Source organism: Nicotiana attenuata, unplaced genomic scaffold, assembly GCF_001879085.1.
Source record: "Nicotiana attenuata strain UT unplaced genomic scaffold, NIATTr2, whole genome shotgun sequence".
NCBI lineage: Eukaryota > Viridiplantae > Streptophyta > Magnoliopsida > Solanales > Solanaceae > Nicotiana > Nicotiana attenuata.
In genome coordinates, this window is record NW_017671619.1 from 33,259 (window position 1) to 50,374 (window position 17,116).

General features: G+C 38.3%; 1 pseudogene; it reads left to right on the forward strand.

Moving 5' to 3' along the window:
- The first annotated feature begins 2,818 nt into the window (after positions 1 to 2,818).
- LOC109209337 lies at positions 2,819 to 4,620 on the forward strand (annotated as a pseudogene).
- The last annotated feature ends 12,496 nt before the right edge of the window (positions 4,621 to 17,116 follow it).

Below are 17,116 nucleotides of genomic sequence, written 5' to 3' on the forward strand. Positions count from 1 at the left end.
AAGTGTTGGAAAGTTGACCGTAGTCGGAACAGTGTAAAGACGGACTCGGAATAGAAATCTGATGGTTCCGTTAGCTCCGTTGGGTGATTTTGAGCTTAGAGGCGTGATCGGATTGTGTTTTGGAGGCCCGTAGGGTAATTTGGGGCATTTTGGTGAAAGTTGGAAAAGTTGAAGTTTGGGAAATGGAGAGGTTTGACCCATAGTTGACTTTTATGTTATCGAGGTCGGAATGCGATTTCGAAAGTTGAAACAGCTCCGTTATGTCATTTGGGACTTGCCTGCAAAATTTGGTGTCGTTTGGAGTTGATTTGATATGGTTCGGACGCTTGATTGCAATTCTAGAGGTTCTTGAAGTTCATAGTGATTTTCATGGGTTTGGGCATCTGATTCGTGGTCTTAGCGATGTTTGAAGTGATTTTAGAGTGGGGCTAAGTTCGTATAATGTTATTGGATGTGTTGGTACATTCGGTTGAGATTCCGGGGGCCTCGGATGAGTTTCGGGGTGAATTTAGAGCCATCGGGTATTTCGGTACTCTGAGATGGTTCTGGCACTTTTGGGAGTGCGGACCGCACTAAAATTATGCGGACCTCAGTGCGGACCGCACAATTTGGTGTGCGGCCGCACATCAAGATGTTCCGCAGGTGCACTGGTTTGACATGGGAAGCCTATATCTTTTGATATACAAGGAATTTTCAGATGATTCAAAAACGAAAGTTGTAACCCTTCGTGTCTAGTTTCCATAAAGGTAAAGAAATTGCAATTTGGACTTCTGTAGAGAAAGTTATGGCTAAAATACTAAATCCTGCCACTGCAGTCAAATCCTCCGCGGACAGCACTGGTTTCTGTGCGGACAACACTGGTTTTGTGCGGACAGCACTGGTTTTTGTGCGGTCAGCAGTGGTGGAAATCCGGGAGGTGCACTAAAAATACGAGGTTTAGGGTTTTATTTCATATTTTGACCTAGAGAGCTCAGATTTTGGCGATTTTTCGAAGGTTTTTCAAGAAATTCATCGGGGGTAAGTAATTCTAACTCGGATTTGGCTAGAGTACATGAATCTATCATTGAATTCATCATTTAATTCGTGATTTGGGACGGAATTTGGGAAGAAAATTTGTGAAATCTTTGAAAAATGTAAAATGATGATATGAAGGACCAAATGGTATCAGAATTGTATAATTTTGGTATGGTTAGATTCGTGAGGGTATGGGGATTCTGAAAATGTAAATTTTACCCTATTCCGAGACGTGGGCCCGAGGGGCGTTTTGGTCATTTTATCTAATTTCGCGTATTAGCTTAGAATTTAATTGTAGAATAATTTACTTGAAGTGTTATTTACATTATGAAATTTAATTGAATAGATTTGGGCCATTTTGAGTCGAACACTCGTGGCAAGAACGTGGTTTTGGGTTGATAATTGAGCCAGTTCGAGGTAAGTGGCTTGTCTAACCTTGTGTGGGGGACTCTCCCCTTAGAATTGATATTGTGATAATTGAAATGCCTTTTACGTAAGGTGACGAGTGCGTACTTGTGCTAGTTGTTGGAAATTCAGTGTTTCACTAAAAATAGCCTTAAATTGTGTTCTTCCTTCTTCTCGCTTACACTATTTGGAAACGTAGTCTGCTGTTAGTCTAGAGAAGCATGTCTAATTGACTAATTTGCTCTATTTGCTTTAACTGCCTTATTTGTATTACGTGAAGCATGCTAGATTAGAATTATCTATTTTGTCATGGTATGAAGTTGAGCTTAATTGAGTAATTACTTGCTATTGTTGTGCGTTTATTTTGGGGCTACGAGAAGGCATCCTGGGAGACCCCCTGTACGTAATTATGATCGAGCTGAGGTGCGGGATACCGAGAGATCCCTGGCATATATATTGAGGATACAAAGAGATCCTCGGGATACCAATAGATCTCTAGCATATATATTGAGGATACCAAGAGATCCTCGGGATACCAAGAGATCCCTAACATATATTGAGGATACCAAGAGATCCTCAGGATACAAGAGATCCCCGGATGTACATATTGAGGATAGTAAGAGATCCTCGGGATACCGAGAGATCCCCAGTCATCATCTTTGTGATTGTTTTGCCTATGTATCCGTTGTAATTATCTTATATCCTGTGATATTTTACTGTTGCACTTATTTATACTGCTCTTATCTATAATGTCGAATTTTTATATTCTATTTAACCTCAGTAGGGCCCTAACCTTCCTCGTCACTACCCAACCGAGGTTAGGCTTGACACTTACTGAGTACCGCTGTGGTGTACTCCTGCCCTTCCTGCGCATGTTTTTCATGTGCAGATCCAGGTACTTCGACTCAGTCCTATCATCTCTGAGGCGAGGCGACTGCTATAGCGACTTCGAGGTATATCTGCCGCCCGCATACCGATGAGTCTCTTTCTATTCTTGCTGTTTAGTATTAGCCCTTCTGTATTTCCGTTCTTGTTAGACATTCTGGAGTTAGTGCTATGTAGTATTTCTTAGCTTGTGATTCATGGGTTTCCGGGTCTTGGATTTATGTTTTGGTTTTGAGAGTTAAATATTGTGTATGCCGAGCGGCACATTTAAACGCTGTTTATTTCTTTATTCCTGTTTGAAATTGTTTTATTTCTGCAAATTTGGTTTATTTTCCGCATTTTAGGCTTACCTAGTCGTAGAGACTAGGTGCCGTCACGATGGTATACGGAGGGCGAACCGGGGTCGTGACACCACCCCCCCTCCCCCCGACGCAAACTCACCTATCCCATTTCTTGGATCTTTTATAAAGTCTTGACAAGAATCCGACAAATTAGACACAAGTAAAGTAGTCATACACCAACCTCTCTGATTTATTATGTCAATTAATTCAATATGGAAGTCTCTTTCTTCATGATCATCTTCCTCTTTGTCCTACCCTTACTGCTTGCGGTATTCATCAAAAGAGGGCAAAAAGGATTGCCTCCAGGACCATGGAAACTCCCACTCATTGGAAATTTACATCAGCTGGCTGGTAGCTCTCTGCCCCATGTTGCACTCAAGGAATTAGCTGAGAAACATGGACCTTTGATGCACCTAAAACTAGGCGGACGATCAACTATTGTCATATCATCTTATAAGATGCTGAAAGAAGTAATGAAAACAAGCGATACCGCATTTGCGTATAGGCCGGAGATGCTTGTCTCAAAGACCCTTACATACAATAATAGAGACATGGTTTTTGCTCCCTATGGTGATTACTGGAAACAAATGCGCAAATTTTGCACGTTAGAGCTCTTAAGTCCGAAAAGGGTTCACTCGACTTATCCTCTAATGGAGGAAGAGATTTCGCGCTTAGTTACATCCATTAAGGCATGGGCTGCTGGTTGTACGCCAATCAATATGAATGAATGTCTTAACTCGCTAACTTGTGCTATTATTTGTAGAGCTTCAGTTGGAATGGCCTGTAACGATCAAGATTCATTGGTTTCTGCAATAAAAGAAATAGCAGCTGCGGCAGGGATTTTTAATATCATAGATTTGTTCCCGTCCCTCGAGTTTCTTGAGTTCATCATCGGATCCAAGCAAAAGCTAGTTAAATTACATCAAGAATGTGATCTCCTTCTTGAAGAAATTGTCCGTGAGCATGAAGCTAGCATAGAAAGAAATAACGGCGAGCCCATCGATCAAGAAGATCTCTTGCATCTTCTTTTAAGGCTTAAAGACAAGGAGAGCCACAATTTACAGATCCCTATAACAAGAGATAACGTTAAAGCTATAGTCTTCGTAAGTACTACCTAGATCTTCATGTCAATCTCTTCCTCTACACATTTTCTTCTTGTCAATTATCAATTATATTATTTATTCTTTTTAATTTTACTACAAATGATCAAGCCCTGAAATTGCTTGTCGATTGTGTGCCTACAGGATATATTCATTGCCGGAACTGAGACATCAGCAACTACACTTGAATGGGCCATGTCTGAACTAATGAAGAATCCGACAGTCATGAAAAAAGTGCAAGCTGAAGTCAGAGAGATCTTGAAAGGAAGAACAATAGTTGATCGATCTGATATTCAGAATCTCAAGTACCTGAAATTGGTAGTTAAGGAAACTCTAAGGCTTCATCCTCCTGGTCCATTGTCTTTACCTAGGGAATCAATAGAGCGGTGCGAGGTTAATGGGAAGGGACCCTCAATATTGGCACGATCCAGAGAAATTTGAGCCCGAGAGGTTCAATAACGATATTGAAGGATCAACTCCTTTTGAGTTCCTGGGATTTGGATTTGGGAGAAGAGCATGTCCAGGAATATCGTTTGGTACAGCAACCCTTGAGCTCACTCTGGCTAGACTACTATACCATTTTGACTGGAAACTTCCTAATGGTATGAATTCGGAGGAATTAGATATGTCTGAAAAAATTGGTGCTAGTGTCGCAAGGAAAAACAATTTGTACTTAATTGCTTCACCATATGACTAATTTATTCACCTAGTGTGGTAAGTATAATAAACATAAGTCGTCAATCGTACTTCTACTTTCAGTGTTGTTCCTTTTGTTTGTCCTTATTACTTGTACTCCTCAAGTAGTGGTTGATGGTATTGTAATAAGCTCCCGTATATTTCTGCAGCGAGGGGCTGTGCATAATATATTATTTTGTTTTCCGGAATTTGCTTCTGTTATTTCCTCAGTTATTAATTATCTACAAAAGGATCGATGCTAACTTGGGAATCTTCTAACTTATGTAAATCGGGGATGGAAAGTGCGGATGAGCGACTCGTAATTCATTGTCATATTTCTGCAAATTTTTGGAGAACACATACTATGCGCACTTAACAGAAACATATTAGTACCATGCATATAATAAATACTCCCTCCGTTCCAATTTATGTGAACCTGTTTGACTGGGCACGAACTTTAAGAAAAAATGAAGACTTTTTGAATTTGTGGTCCTAAACAAGTCAAAAAGGTGCCCAGAGTATTTGTGTGACTATAAAAGCTTCTCATTAAGGGTAAAATTGTAAGTTTAAGCTAAATTGTTATCAAATTTAAAAAAAGGTCATTTTTTTGGAATGGACGGAAAAGGAAATAGGTTCACATACACTGAAACAGATGGAGTATATATTTATAAATATAATTAATGGGGAATTTCTTTATTTATTTTTCTATATATGGAACACCAAACTTAGTTGAAAATAAAAAAATGATGGCATGGTAAATGGACACCATATGCGGTCCCTCTAGAAAACACATACAATGCTTACACCATATGGTGATTACCGTGGGAGAATCAGAATTAACATCAACCTCGTTATCTTTGCTTCTCTTCGGACCTCCACCGAAGAGAAAGACCAGAGTTCTCAAAAGAATAAATATATGAAGCCATAATAGTAAAAAGATGGTAGAGTTTTTGAAGAAAATCGTAAAGAGATGAAAGCAAAAGAAGGTTGAGTGCATACAAGATAATGAACATGTGAAAATTTTAGAAGTGATAGAGGCAAATTGATGAGTATAAGTAAAGGTACCGACAGCAAAAATCGTAGTCAAGATTACCTTGAGAACTAGAAATAATATTGTTGAATCGTGAGGCAAATCGTGTTCAGGGTATCAAAGGTGAAGAGACCTGCGTCTCATCAAGCCTCAGAGATTGTTCAGAAGGTTTTAAGAAGATTTTCCGCAAAGAAACGATCTTCACCAACTTCCCGGTGACACAAAGATATGTGACCGGATAGCAGGGGGACTATCTGTATAGGATAAAATTGGTTTAGCGTGACACGTGGAGTCGGAGACAGGCAGAAGACTAATCGAGTAAGAACCAAGACCGAGAACAACAGCTGTAGTTTGCATTGGATAGACCCCTAATGGGGATCAATCAACGTGAACGGATCCAATGTTTGACACCGGATGTCATTAAATGAAGAATATTCCATAGCATTAAATAGGCAGTCGTTGCAGAGAATATTTGCATTCATGGCGTGCCGTTACATATTGATCAATGGACCCTTTATTTTTATTTAAGAGGAGTTTGATCTTAGGATCTTGTTTTCTTAGATATAGATATAAATAGTAGTTTCAACAGCCATTGTAAGAACACAAAATTCTTGGAAAAACTTATGCTTACATTCTATACTCAAGCTTAGTAAAATAACTTTACTTGTTGTCTTATATTCCAGAACCCACTTGACGTATTATACCGGGTCCTTGGTTTTATTGTTGTTGTCGTCTTATATTGTTCTTATTTCTGCTCTAGGAGGCATTGCTCCCGGAACCAGGCTCGTCAATTCTTTCGATTTTGATTGCGATGTCTTATTTTTAATCTTGTTTGTTTTTCATTTTTGGATCAAATCAGCTCGCATGTCTATAAACGACATAACAAATTCAATTGTATCGTGTTAGTTAAATAAAATGCTTAAACAGAGATAAAAAGTAGTTTTGATAAATAATTCTATATTTTTTGTACTATTAAATGCCTCTCTAACAACTTGTTTGGCCGAGATGCAAAAATTAGTTTATTTTGAGAAGTATTTTTTCTTAAAAGTACTTATCTCAAAAGTACTTTTGGACGAAAGTAGTTTGTGATTAGCTAATTAATTTGAAAAGTTGTTCTGCGCCGCAATTAGTGTTTGGCCAAGCTTTCAAAAACTGCTAACTGTACTTTTCCTTAAAAATGCTTTTCAAAAAAGTATAATTGTGGAGATAATCTACTTTTTTTCTGTTTCTGCTTCTACTCAAAAGCATTTTTTTTTTTCTAAAAGTTTTACCAAACATTTCAACTTAGGAAAAAAAAAATTTTTTTGTCTGAAAAAAAAATGCTATTGGCTTTGAAGAAGATGGGCCAAAAAGACTATGAGAACTGTGCAAGTTTTTTAAAAGGAAACCTAATCTTCACTGGAAAAGTATTGGCTAAAACACCTATATAATAAGTATATAATTATGTAGTTCGGCTGCTTTATTACTATACATTTTGTGTGTTGATTCATAACTAATGGTAAGCTACTTTCTTTGAGAGGCGGCAATAGCTTTTCTACCAAATCTGAAAACTGCACAAATATGTTGAGTCATAGAAGAGCTTTCTCTTGTGTGTTGCTACAAGGCCTTCTTTTTTTAGGCCCCTAACTTATTGCATGATAAATGGACATTAAGTTTCACCCCCCTCAACAGAAAATTTAAAACGGAAAAGGGCTAAAAATATCCCTTTACTATGCAAAAAGGATCATTTATGCCCTCCGTTATATTATTCATTCACAACTACCCCTAACGTTATAGAGCTGGTACAAAAATATCCCTCTTCCGTTAGGACTTCCACTATGGCTAACAATATCCCATGTGAATTGACATTTAACTGAGGTGGACGCCACACAACATGCCAGCTCACTACCCCACCCCATTTTACCCCTTCCCCCACTCCTTCCTCCAACACCACCTCCACATTCACCTAACCACCACCACAATCTTCATCAATCAGACAACCGCCCTTTCTCTCTTTTAACTCCACAAACCCATCACCATCAACATATCAACATTAATTGGCTTGGACATTTTGACAAACAGTTGGGAGTCACTTTTAAAATTTCAAACATATAAACATGGCAAAGTCCTGTGAGCATCACAATAATTCACTACATCAGTTTTAACCTACCAATCTATTACCAATGTGTATTGTCTAACTCGTGACTACATCAACAACTTCATTCTAACACACCCATTTATAGAATAATGTAAATAATCATAGCATAGAAAGCTTGTAAAATTCGTTCATGAATGGATCAAATTACTTAATTCTATCTCCTTTAAATAGTTATCAATAGAAAGCTTGTACATCCAGATTTCAGATGATGAACAATCACACAGTTCTCGTAGAAATTAGATGGAATCACGTTAATCTTTTTTTGTATAGATAGCAGTGAAGAGGATGGGGCAGCAGTGCTAAAGGGAAGCTTCTGTCATATTGAGAATCAAAGTTCATAACCTTTGCACACACAACTCACGCCTCTCTTAATTGTGATTCCATAAATAAGAAGAAACCCATGTGAGATCCTTTTCATTTGCAGCCATCATCAACGGACGCTGTTCACCGTTCAAAGTTTTATCGTATGTTTAGTTTACAAAGTGCCTATGGGCTTATTGTTTACTAGAGGTAGCACAAGGCGGAGGTGATGAGGTGGTATGCCACATGGCGCCCACCTCAGCGGAATATCAGGCCACCTGGAATGGTATTGGCCACGATGGAGGCTACTAATGGCGCAGGGATATTTTCAATCTACTTCTATAACGTTGGGGGTAATGATGGATCAATACTATAACGGAGGGTATAAATAATCTTTTTCGAATAGTAAAGGGGTATTTTTGACCCTTGACCGAACTTAAAATGCCAACTTAGTTGAAAATAAAGAGATTTTTACATAAATAATTGGATTTATAATTTATCTTTATCTAGTCGGTATACATACATATATACACTTGCCGATTAGGTGAGAGATTGTATATTTTCAATCATACTTCTACTTTCAGTGTTGTTCCTTTTGTTTGTCCTTATTACTTGTACTCCTCAAGTATTGGTTGATGGTGTTGTAATAAGCTCCGGTATAATTCTGCAGCGAGGCTTGTGCATAATATATTATTTTGTTTTCCGGAATTTGCTTCTGTTATTTCCTTAGTTATTATCTACAAAAGGATCGATGCTAATGATGATAGGCGATAATTGTATATTTTAGTCGCTTATTACACTCGAATTTACTGCACTTTAATTGAGTTTGCGCTTTAATCGCTAGTGTTTTGCACTAATTGTGTGTTTTATGCCTTGTAGGTGTGATTCCGAGCTATATAGATGTTATGAAATGAATTTAAGTGATTTGAAGCTTTGAAGTCTGAGTAAAAGCTCAAGGAATTAAGCCGGGATCGTGTTCGGGGGTCAAATTTGATAATTAAGTACGAACGAAGACTTGAGGAGGCATATTGCGCACTGTCTAGTAAAATAGACATATCTTTTTGCTCAGAAATCCATTTGGGCTTCACAATATATGGTTGGAAAGCTAACTCAAAGGGCTACAACTTTCATGTTTTACATTTTCCCAAATTCCAAACGGAACAGGGTGAAAAACCACGGTTTTGCCGCAACCGCGGCAGAACCGCGGTGGAAGGCAGTTTCTGAAGAATGAAGAATCCGCGAGGGTGTTTGGCCGCGGTTCCACCGCGATCGCGGTGAAACCGCGGTGGGAAGCGTAAATTTCAGGGGCTAAAGTGTAAAACATGGGATTTTAAGTCCTAAACCCTATATAAAACAAAGGAGGCCGGCCTAGAACAGGAAGAGGACATATTTTGGACACAAATTATACCTAAGGAGGCGGAGAGACACTACTTTAGGGTTAGCAAACACCCTTGGAGGCAAGAACACATTGGTAGCAAGGCGGAGAATTCTTCTACGAGTTTTTCTTTCCTCTTCCTATTTTTCATTGTTGGTTATGACTTTTAGTATTGTAGTTTTACATACTATTATGAATAGCTAATTTGTTATCTAGAGTTTTGATAGAACCTTTTGTAGGATAAATTCTTGTTATGTTTTTATATAATTGAGTCATAGCTTTTCTCTATTTGTTCAACTACGTTTATATTCTGGTTGATTTAAGAGCTCTCAATTAGCTGTGCCTATTTAGTATGCATAACTCGGGAGAGAGTGCATATTTAGGTAATTGTTGAACAACACCACTCCCAGAGTATATGAGGGATCAATAACCGAGGGTTTAAAGGTGGGATTAGGGATAACGAAGCCTTGGGTGCGATCTAAAGTGAGCAGTATTAAAAGCCAGCTAGCGTAGCTCGGGAGAGTGCGTCTAGTAAATTGTCGTAATTACTCGGGAGAGATTTACGGTAATAAGAGTGCTCATGATCGGTAGAGAATACTTAGGCGAAATTATAGAAGACATAGCGGGAAGGATTCCGACAATTGGGGAAATCATAACTCTAGACCTCCTTAATCTTTTCTCTAACCCTCAGTATCGTTAGTTGTTAATTTACTATTTTAATTTGTTAGTTAAGTAGTTAAACACAAGAATCTTAATATCTATAGGTTAGGAATTGTTCAAGCTTGCCTTCTTGGTGATAGTGAACAGCTGTAGCTAAACCTTAGTTCTCTGTGGGATTCGACTCCGGACTTGTAAACCGGATTATATTTGCAGCGACCGCTTAGTCCTTTTTATAAGGCATAGTTGGGCGTGATCAGCTAACATGGGAATCTTCTAACTTATGTAAACCGGGGATGGAAAGTGCGGATGAGCGACTCGTAATTCATTGTCATATTTCTGCAAATTTTTGTAGAACACATAGTACACGCACTTAACAGAAAAATATTAGTACCATGCATATAATAAATACTCCCTCTGTTCCAATTTATGCGAGTCTGTTTGACTGGGCATAGAGTTTAAGAAAAAATGAAGACTTTTTGAATTTGTGGTCCTAAACAAGTCAAACAGGTGCCCAGAGTATTTGTGTGGCTATAAAAGCTTCTCATTAAGGGTAGAATTGTAAGTTTAAGCTAAATTGTTATCAATTTAGAAAGGGTTCATTCTTTTTGGAATGGACGAAAAAGGAAATAGGTTCACATAAACTGGAACAGAGGGAGTATATTTTTTTTTGGTAACTACATATAATAAATATAGTTAATGGGGAATTTCTCTTTTTTTCTATATATGGAACACCAAACATAGTTGAAAATAATAAAAATGATGGCATGGTAAATGGACACCATATGCGGTCCCTCTAGAAAACACATACAATGCTTACTTAACAGAAAAATATTAATACCAAGTTACCAACTATACTTAGGGTAAACCATAACTGATAAATAATAATTAATGGGGTATATCAATTTGTTTCTGGGGAAATACAACCAAATTTAGTTGAAAATATTGCTCCGATGCTGGGGAAGATCGAAACCAAATCAGTAAAAAAGGTCAGTATTACTATCCAAAATCTTAAGGATCCGTGATATGATCTACAGTCGGCAATTCATCAGTTTGGATATAAGTTCTATATGCAGACATTTATTCTCAATTAAATTTATATTTCCATCTTTCAATAGATGATAATAATTAATTATAGCATTAGGGTTGATGCATTTTTTTATAATATCATTGAGTCATTCAAACAATTATTGACTTAGCATCTATAACATCACTCTTAATTTGGGAGATAAATTTGTTCCATATATGTTAAGATTTTGAACAGGCCCTAATAATACACGAGTCAACATCATAATCACATCGTTCACACTTTTGTAACTCAATTATCTTCCTAATAAATCTAAGTTCACTTGACAAAAGTTTGTTAGGTCTGACAAGCCATATAAAATATTTTGAATTCGAGCGGTCTCCGCTACGCGCTGGTGGGACCAATACCGGTATCTACACAAGAAGCGCAGAAGAATAGCATGAGTACAACTGTCATGACCCAAAATTTCAACATGTCGTGATGGCACCTAACACACTTCTAGGCAAACCGACAATCACATAACATCTAAACATTAGAATATAACATGTTTTAATAAACTCAACAACGGAAAATCTCATAAATATCTTATAAAAGTAACTGAAACTCTACTATAGCCATCCCAAAACATGATGTCAACAAGTACATGAGCCTACTAACTATCAACATAAACCAAAACTCTAGTACAACTGTCTAAGTAATAGAACAATACTGAAGAAAATAAAAGAAAAGAGAGTCAAGGTCTGAAGACGTCATTGTAGCTATCTTGAAGTCTCCAAGCAAGTACTGCAAATGATCTAGCAATCATCGCGTCCATATGTACCTGGATTTGGACATGAAATGCAGAATGCACTATGAATGCAACCGACTCATGTACTTAATAAGTAACAGAACTAACCTTGGGCTGAAAGTAGTCACGAGCTCAGAAGGATACAGACAGAACCAATATAATGACAACACGGGTGAGATCATGACAATGACAGTAAATAACTTAGAAAAAACTTCCATATTCTGCTCGTTCATGGTATAGAAATTTAGACATGCTTTCAAGTTCATAATTAAAGACCAACACTAATAAGAACAAGTCAAGTATAGGTTGCATGAGGAATGATACATCTCTATGCCTACATGTCAAACATCCATGTCAAATGTAAGGTACCACAATGATATTCCCAGGTACTCATGCTCGCAGAGTACTCAATCCGTCTATCTTAACTACCCACTCATCACACATACAATCATCTAGACTATATGGGTGCTTGGAATTAATGCCCCTCACCAAAGCACGTGCATATATATATATATATATATATATATATATATATATATATATATAGATATATATATATATATATATCACTGTGCCTGCGGTCACCACTTCAAACTCTGGAGGGATCCTGCCCAAGGACTAATATAAAAACTATAAGGCTGTTGCGGCGTGTAGCCCGACCCACAATAATATATAAGCCAAAAAGGTCTGCTGCGGCGTGCAGCCCGATCCACAATAACACTTACAATACGACTCTCAGGCCCACCTTAGTCATCAATCTCGCAAGTCTCAATGACTCACAAATCTCATACCACTCAACCCAAACAACGATAACATATGATGTAACAGTGAATGATAACAGAGACTGAGATATGATAGGCAAACGAAGAATCATGACTGAGTACATAATTACAGTTAAAGCAAATAACTCAAAATAGCAGAAATAACCTCAGAAAGTTTCAATGAAATAAGCATATAGACTAAATATGATTTCTAACGTGAATCACCGCTCAATTACTCTAACATTTAGGAATAACATGGATAAAACAAGACTTGATGTCAACACAATATAAGAATTTACATAAATCATGATTACCATGGTGCACGCCCAAACACCCGTCACCTAGCATGTGCGCCATACCAACACAAATCATATAACACGTTTTTCATGGATTTATACCCTCAGTGTAAAATTTAAAAGTGTTACTTACCTCAAAATGCACAAATCGCAATTCCAATAAGCCCTTCCCATGCGTATCGGCTTCCAAACGACTCAAATCTAGTCATAAACAACTCAATATCAACAAAGAATGCCGTAGGAAACAACTTAAAAAAATAAAGATTCTATCTTGATCAAAAGCAAAAAGTCAACCCCAGGCTTGCACCTCGCAACCTGACAAAATTAATAAGTTCCAGAAACCTATTTGATTACCAATCCAACCATACCAAAACCATCCAATTCCGACCTCATATCGACCTTCAAACCTCCATTCTTAATTTTTGAAACATTTCAACAAAATCTCCCATTTTTTCACTTTAATTCACTAATTGAATGCTATAAACAAAGATGGAATCATGAAGTATTAAAAATTCCAAGTCAAAAACACATACCCTAATCCAAGACATGAAAATCCCCTCCAAAGTCGCTCAAAACCGAGCTCTACAACTCAAAATATGAAATAACAACTCTAACCCTCATTTTGGGTTTTTAAATCTACTGCCCCACTTCAAAATTCCACTAATTACCTGCTCCACCCGCCTAAAAGTATTCCAAACGCTCTCCGTACAAGCGATCTGCCGCTACAGTAACGCAGGTGTGCCTTTATGGCCACTGCTCCGCCATCCGGTGGCCAAAAGCCACCGGACCATCTCCAAATGCGTCCTATTAATGCGCATCTACCCCAAGAAACCTCAGTCCAAAACATTAACCCAGTCGGAGTACATCTCAAAAATGGCGCAGAGATCACAGTTCATAAAAATTGCCTGGGAGGTTCTGTCATTTCCCAAGCAATTTATGGGCCAAATTTAAACATTCCACACCCTGGAAACTCTTCCCCATCACAAAGCGCACCTCCCCACCAATTTTCAAGGAATTTCACCGTGGGAATCAGCGTCTCCGACATACTGCAGATCGGCAACATATCAGAAATGGTCGCGCATGGTGTTCCAGGTGTTCAATTGGAAAAAGATTGGTACCAAAATGCTCGCCTTGATCAGAGGAACCTAATTGAACCTCCAATTTCATATGGGTATCAAACACAAGCCTCAATTTTGCAATCAAATAAAACTGGCAGCCTGAGCAATACAGGTGTTCGCCGAAATGACCCTTCCAATTCTGACCCAAATTGTAGCCAATTGCCATGGAAATTCCTTCTCCAACATCTAAGGAATATGCTTGCAAAGTTTTAGACCAATCTAACAAAGGAATTGATCACCATGATCAATCAAAGAGCCCGGAATTGCACCTGTTGGCTGGAGAGGGTGTTCTGGTATACCAATTGGCCCAAGACCAATGCCAAATAATTCCTAACGCTCAGGAGATTGTTTCTCAATCATCAAAACAAATTTCTATCAGGCCAAACTTCTCAAATATTTTAAAAACCATTTCAAGTGTTCGACGAAATGCCCAGTTTATTTTTGCTTCTGATTTTAATGAACAAATGATTAATAGTGCTCGACAAGGTCATATTGAGACTAGTCGTCATGAGAAATCACCTCAAAAAATGGTGAGCCACTACTGCCATCCATAGCAGCAACATAGGTGCAGGGGTTTGTTGCTTTCGGGATATCTGAGCCTCAAACTGTGGACAATCTAGATGAAGCACCTGTTCTTGATGTAGCTAATGGAACCATCAACTCTCAACACACCTCAAACAATTTGCTTCCCAAAGTTCCAAATGAAAAAGAAAACACAACAACTACAGGGACACAGGTGCCCGATGCTGCAGCACCACCTCAAACTTCCCAACCACAACCCAGATTTAATCCTCATAAGTCAGCAAATAACCAAACTAAGGTCTCTACCAATTATGATCAACCTACTAGGAAAACAAGCCCACCAAACATAACTTCACAAATACTAGCTATTGTTTCATTAATCCCCAATGCAAACAAAGATATTCCTGAACCTTCAGGATCCAAAGACCAAGCCAAAAAAACCCCAAACACCACTGAGTCAACTCTTCTAACAGTTACCACTCCTATGTTACAAAGATCAGGGCCAGATTTGAAGCAGAAAGAACACCAATCAATTTCACCCCTCCAAAGCTCACCCCCAAACAAGGAAGACCTGCAGTGGTTTTCAAAAGAGAAGACTACATGGGCACTATGGCTACTAGGTGCAAGTATACCGTGGTAGGGAGATTTTCTAATACTATGCCTAGAATGGATGTCATCGGAAGAAGTTTTGTAAACCAAACAGAGCTCAAAGGAGAAGTCAAAATTGCTCATTTCAATTTAAAGACTGTCTACATTGATCTAGACAATGAATATGATCATGCAACTGTGTGGAACAAGCAATTCATGTACATTCAAGGAAAAATGATGCAAATTGAAGCTTGGACACCTCTTTTCAGTCCCAACGAAGATTCCCCAATTGTGCCAGTATGGATTGTTATTCTTGAGTTGTGTTGGCCCAATTAAAGGTTAGTTTTGAAGACTGACAAAGGAACTCAAGATGAACCAGGTCCATCACTCAGGTGCATAATAACGGCCAGATGAGAGCATGTGGGTTGCACGTGAAGGAGATAAGCTTAACTTGGTGTATTTAATATCTCCCAATTGAAAAGGTTGCATAATTGATAAGGAGAAGGAGTCCTTACTCAAAGAGAACACTATCCAAGATAGGGAAGGAGTTAGAAGTTGAAATCAAGTAGAACTCTTCCACCAAGGAAGAGTTGCATCAGAACTCTAGTTATTTCTTCATCTACTAACTCTATCAATTGCAGGATGTTTTCACATTAAAGGGTTGCACAAAAACGCAGAAGTTAAACGTGAATTGAGAGCAAAATAGCAAGGCTTTTTGCAAGCAGTTCGTGTGTCATTCAAGTGTGCAAACCTGAAGCTACATGAACCAGATTGAAGAACCAGCTCCATAAAGAGTTTTATGTGTCTTTCTTTATTTCTAATTCAATTGTAGTAGGTCTTTTCATATTGTATCTTTCAGCTTTATCTAGAAGCAATTGTAATAGGTACTTTGAGTATTCAAGTTAGAATTTAACTTGAAGTTGTCGCAGCAGTTAGAGGCTGGTTGCCACAACGGGAGTAGAGTTAATCCTTAGGTTTATAAAGAGTTTTGTAAATGCTGTTTTGGCTTAGTGATTTTAGTGGAAGTTTGGGAAAATCCTACTGAGTAGTAGGTCTTGGTTTTTTCACCGGTTGAGCTAGGTGTTTTCCACGTAAAAATCTCCGTGTTCTTTATTTTATGTACTCTTAATTCCGCAAACAGTAGTAGTTCGAACATCTAGAAGAACCAGGTTCTTCAAGAGCGAAAATTGAGTACCACACAAATCACCCCCCCTTTTGTGTGGTATTGACGCTTAAAACTTCAAGCTGCCTTGGCACCTTTACTATATGGAGATCCTCAATCCACTACTGTCTCATGTGGGCAAGGCCCTCTTCCTAGACTTGGCATCTTTTAAAAAAACAAGAGGCAGTGTTGCTAATGTTAAAATGCAACTTGATCTTACAAAAGACATACCTCAACATGTGTGGCTGGGCTATGATGATAACCAAGATGAAAATGGTGATGGCAATGGTTGGAGATAAAATATGAGAGCATCCGTGATTACTGCCTATATTGTAGACACCTTGATCATGCAACTCATGCATGTCCAGAAAAAGCCAAGCATGAAGAGATACAGAAGAGGAAAGCAATGCAACAACCAAAGAGCAAAACATACAACAGGAAAAAACCACAACATAGACACAACAACCACAACAACTACCAAAATAACAAACCCAGGATAATCAGCAAAAACAAATTCCTGAACACCAACAGCAGGCCAGGCACCAAAAAGATCAAGCACAAGATAAGGAGGACCACTAGATTTTAGGGGCAGACCCTCTACAAGAAGAATGGAAAACTCAGAAAAATAGAAGATCCAAAGGAAATACACAGAACAACACCAAAAAGCAACAAGTAGTGTATATTACTAAACAACCTAATGTTCAGCAACAACACATCCCACCAAAAGAAAACACTCAAAAAGGTTTCTGAACCATCAGGTATGATATCTAAAAATCCTCCGGCTCAACTGGAGAGGAGTGCTGATTTGGTGCCCAGAATTAACCCAATCCCCATATTCCCCTTTGTGTTTCTGTTGATGAAGTCATTGGAGGAATGGAGGTTTGTCAGGAAGAAAAGACCTTAGAACATAGAGATAGGGATCCAAACGGGGGGGGG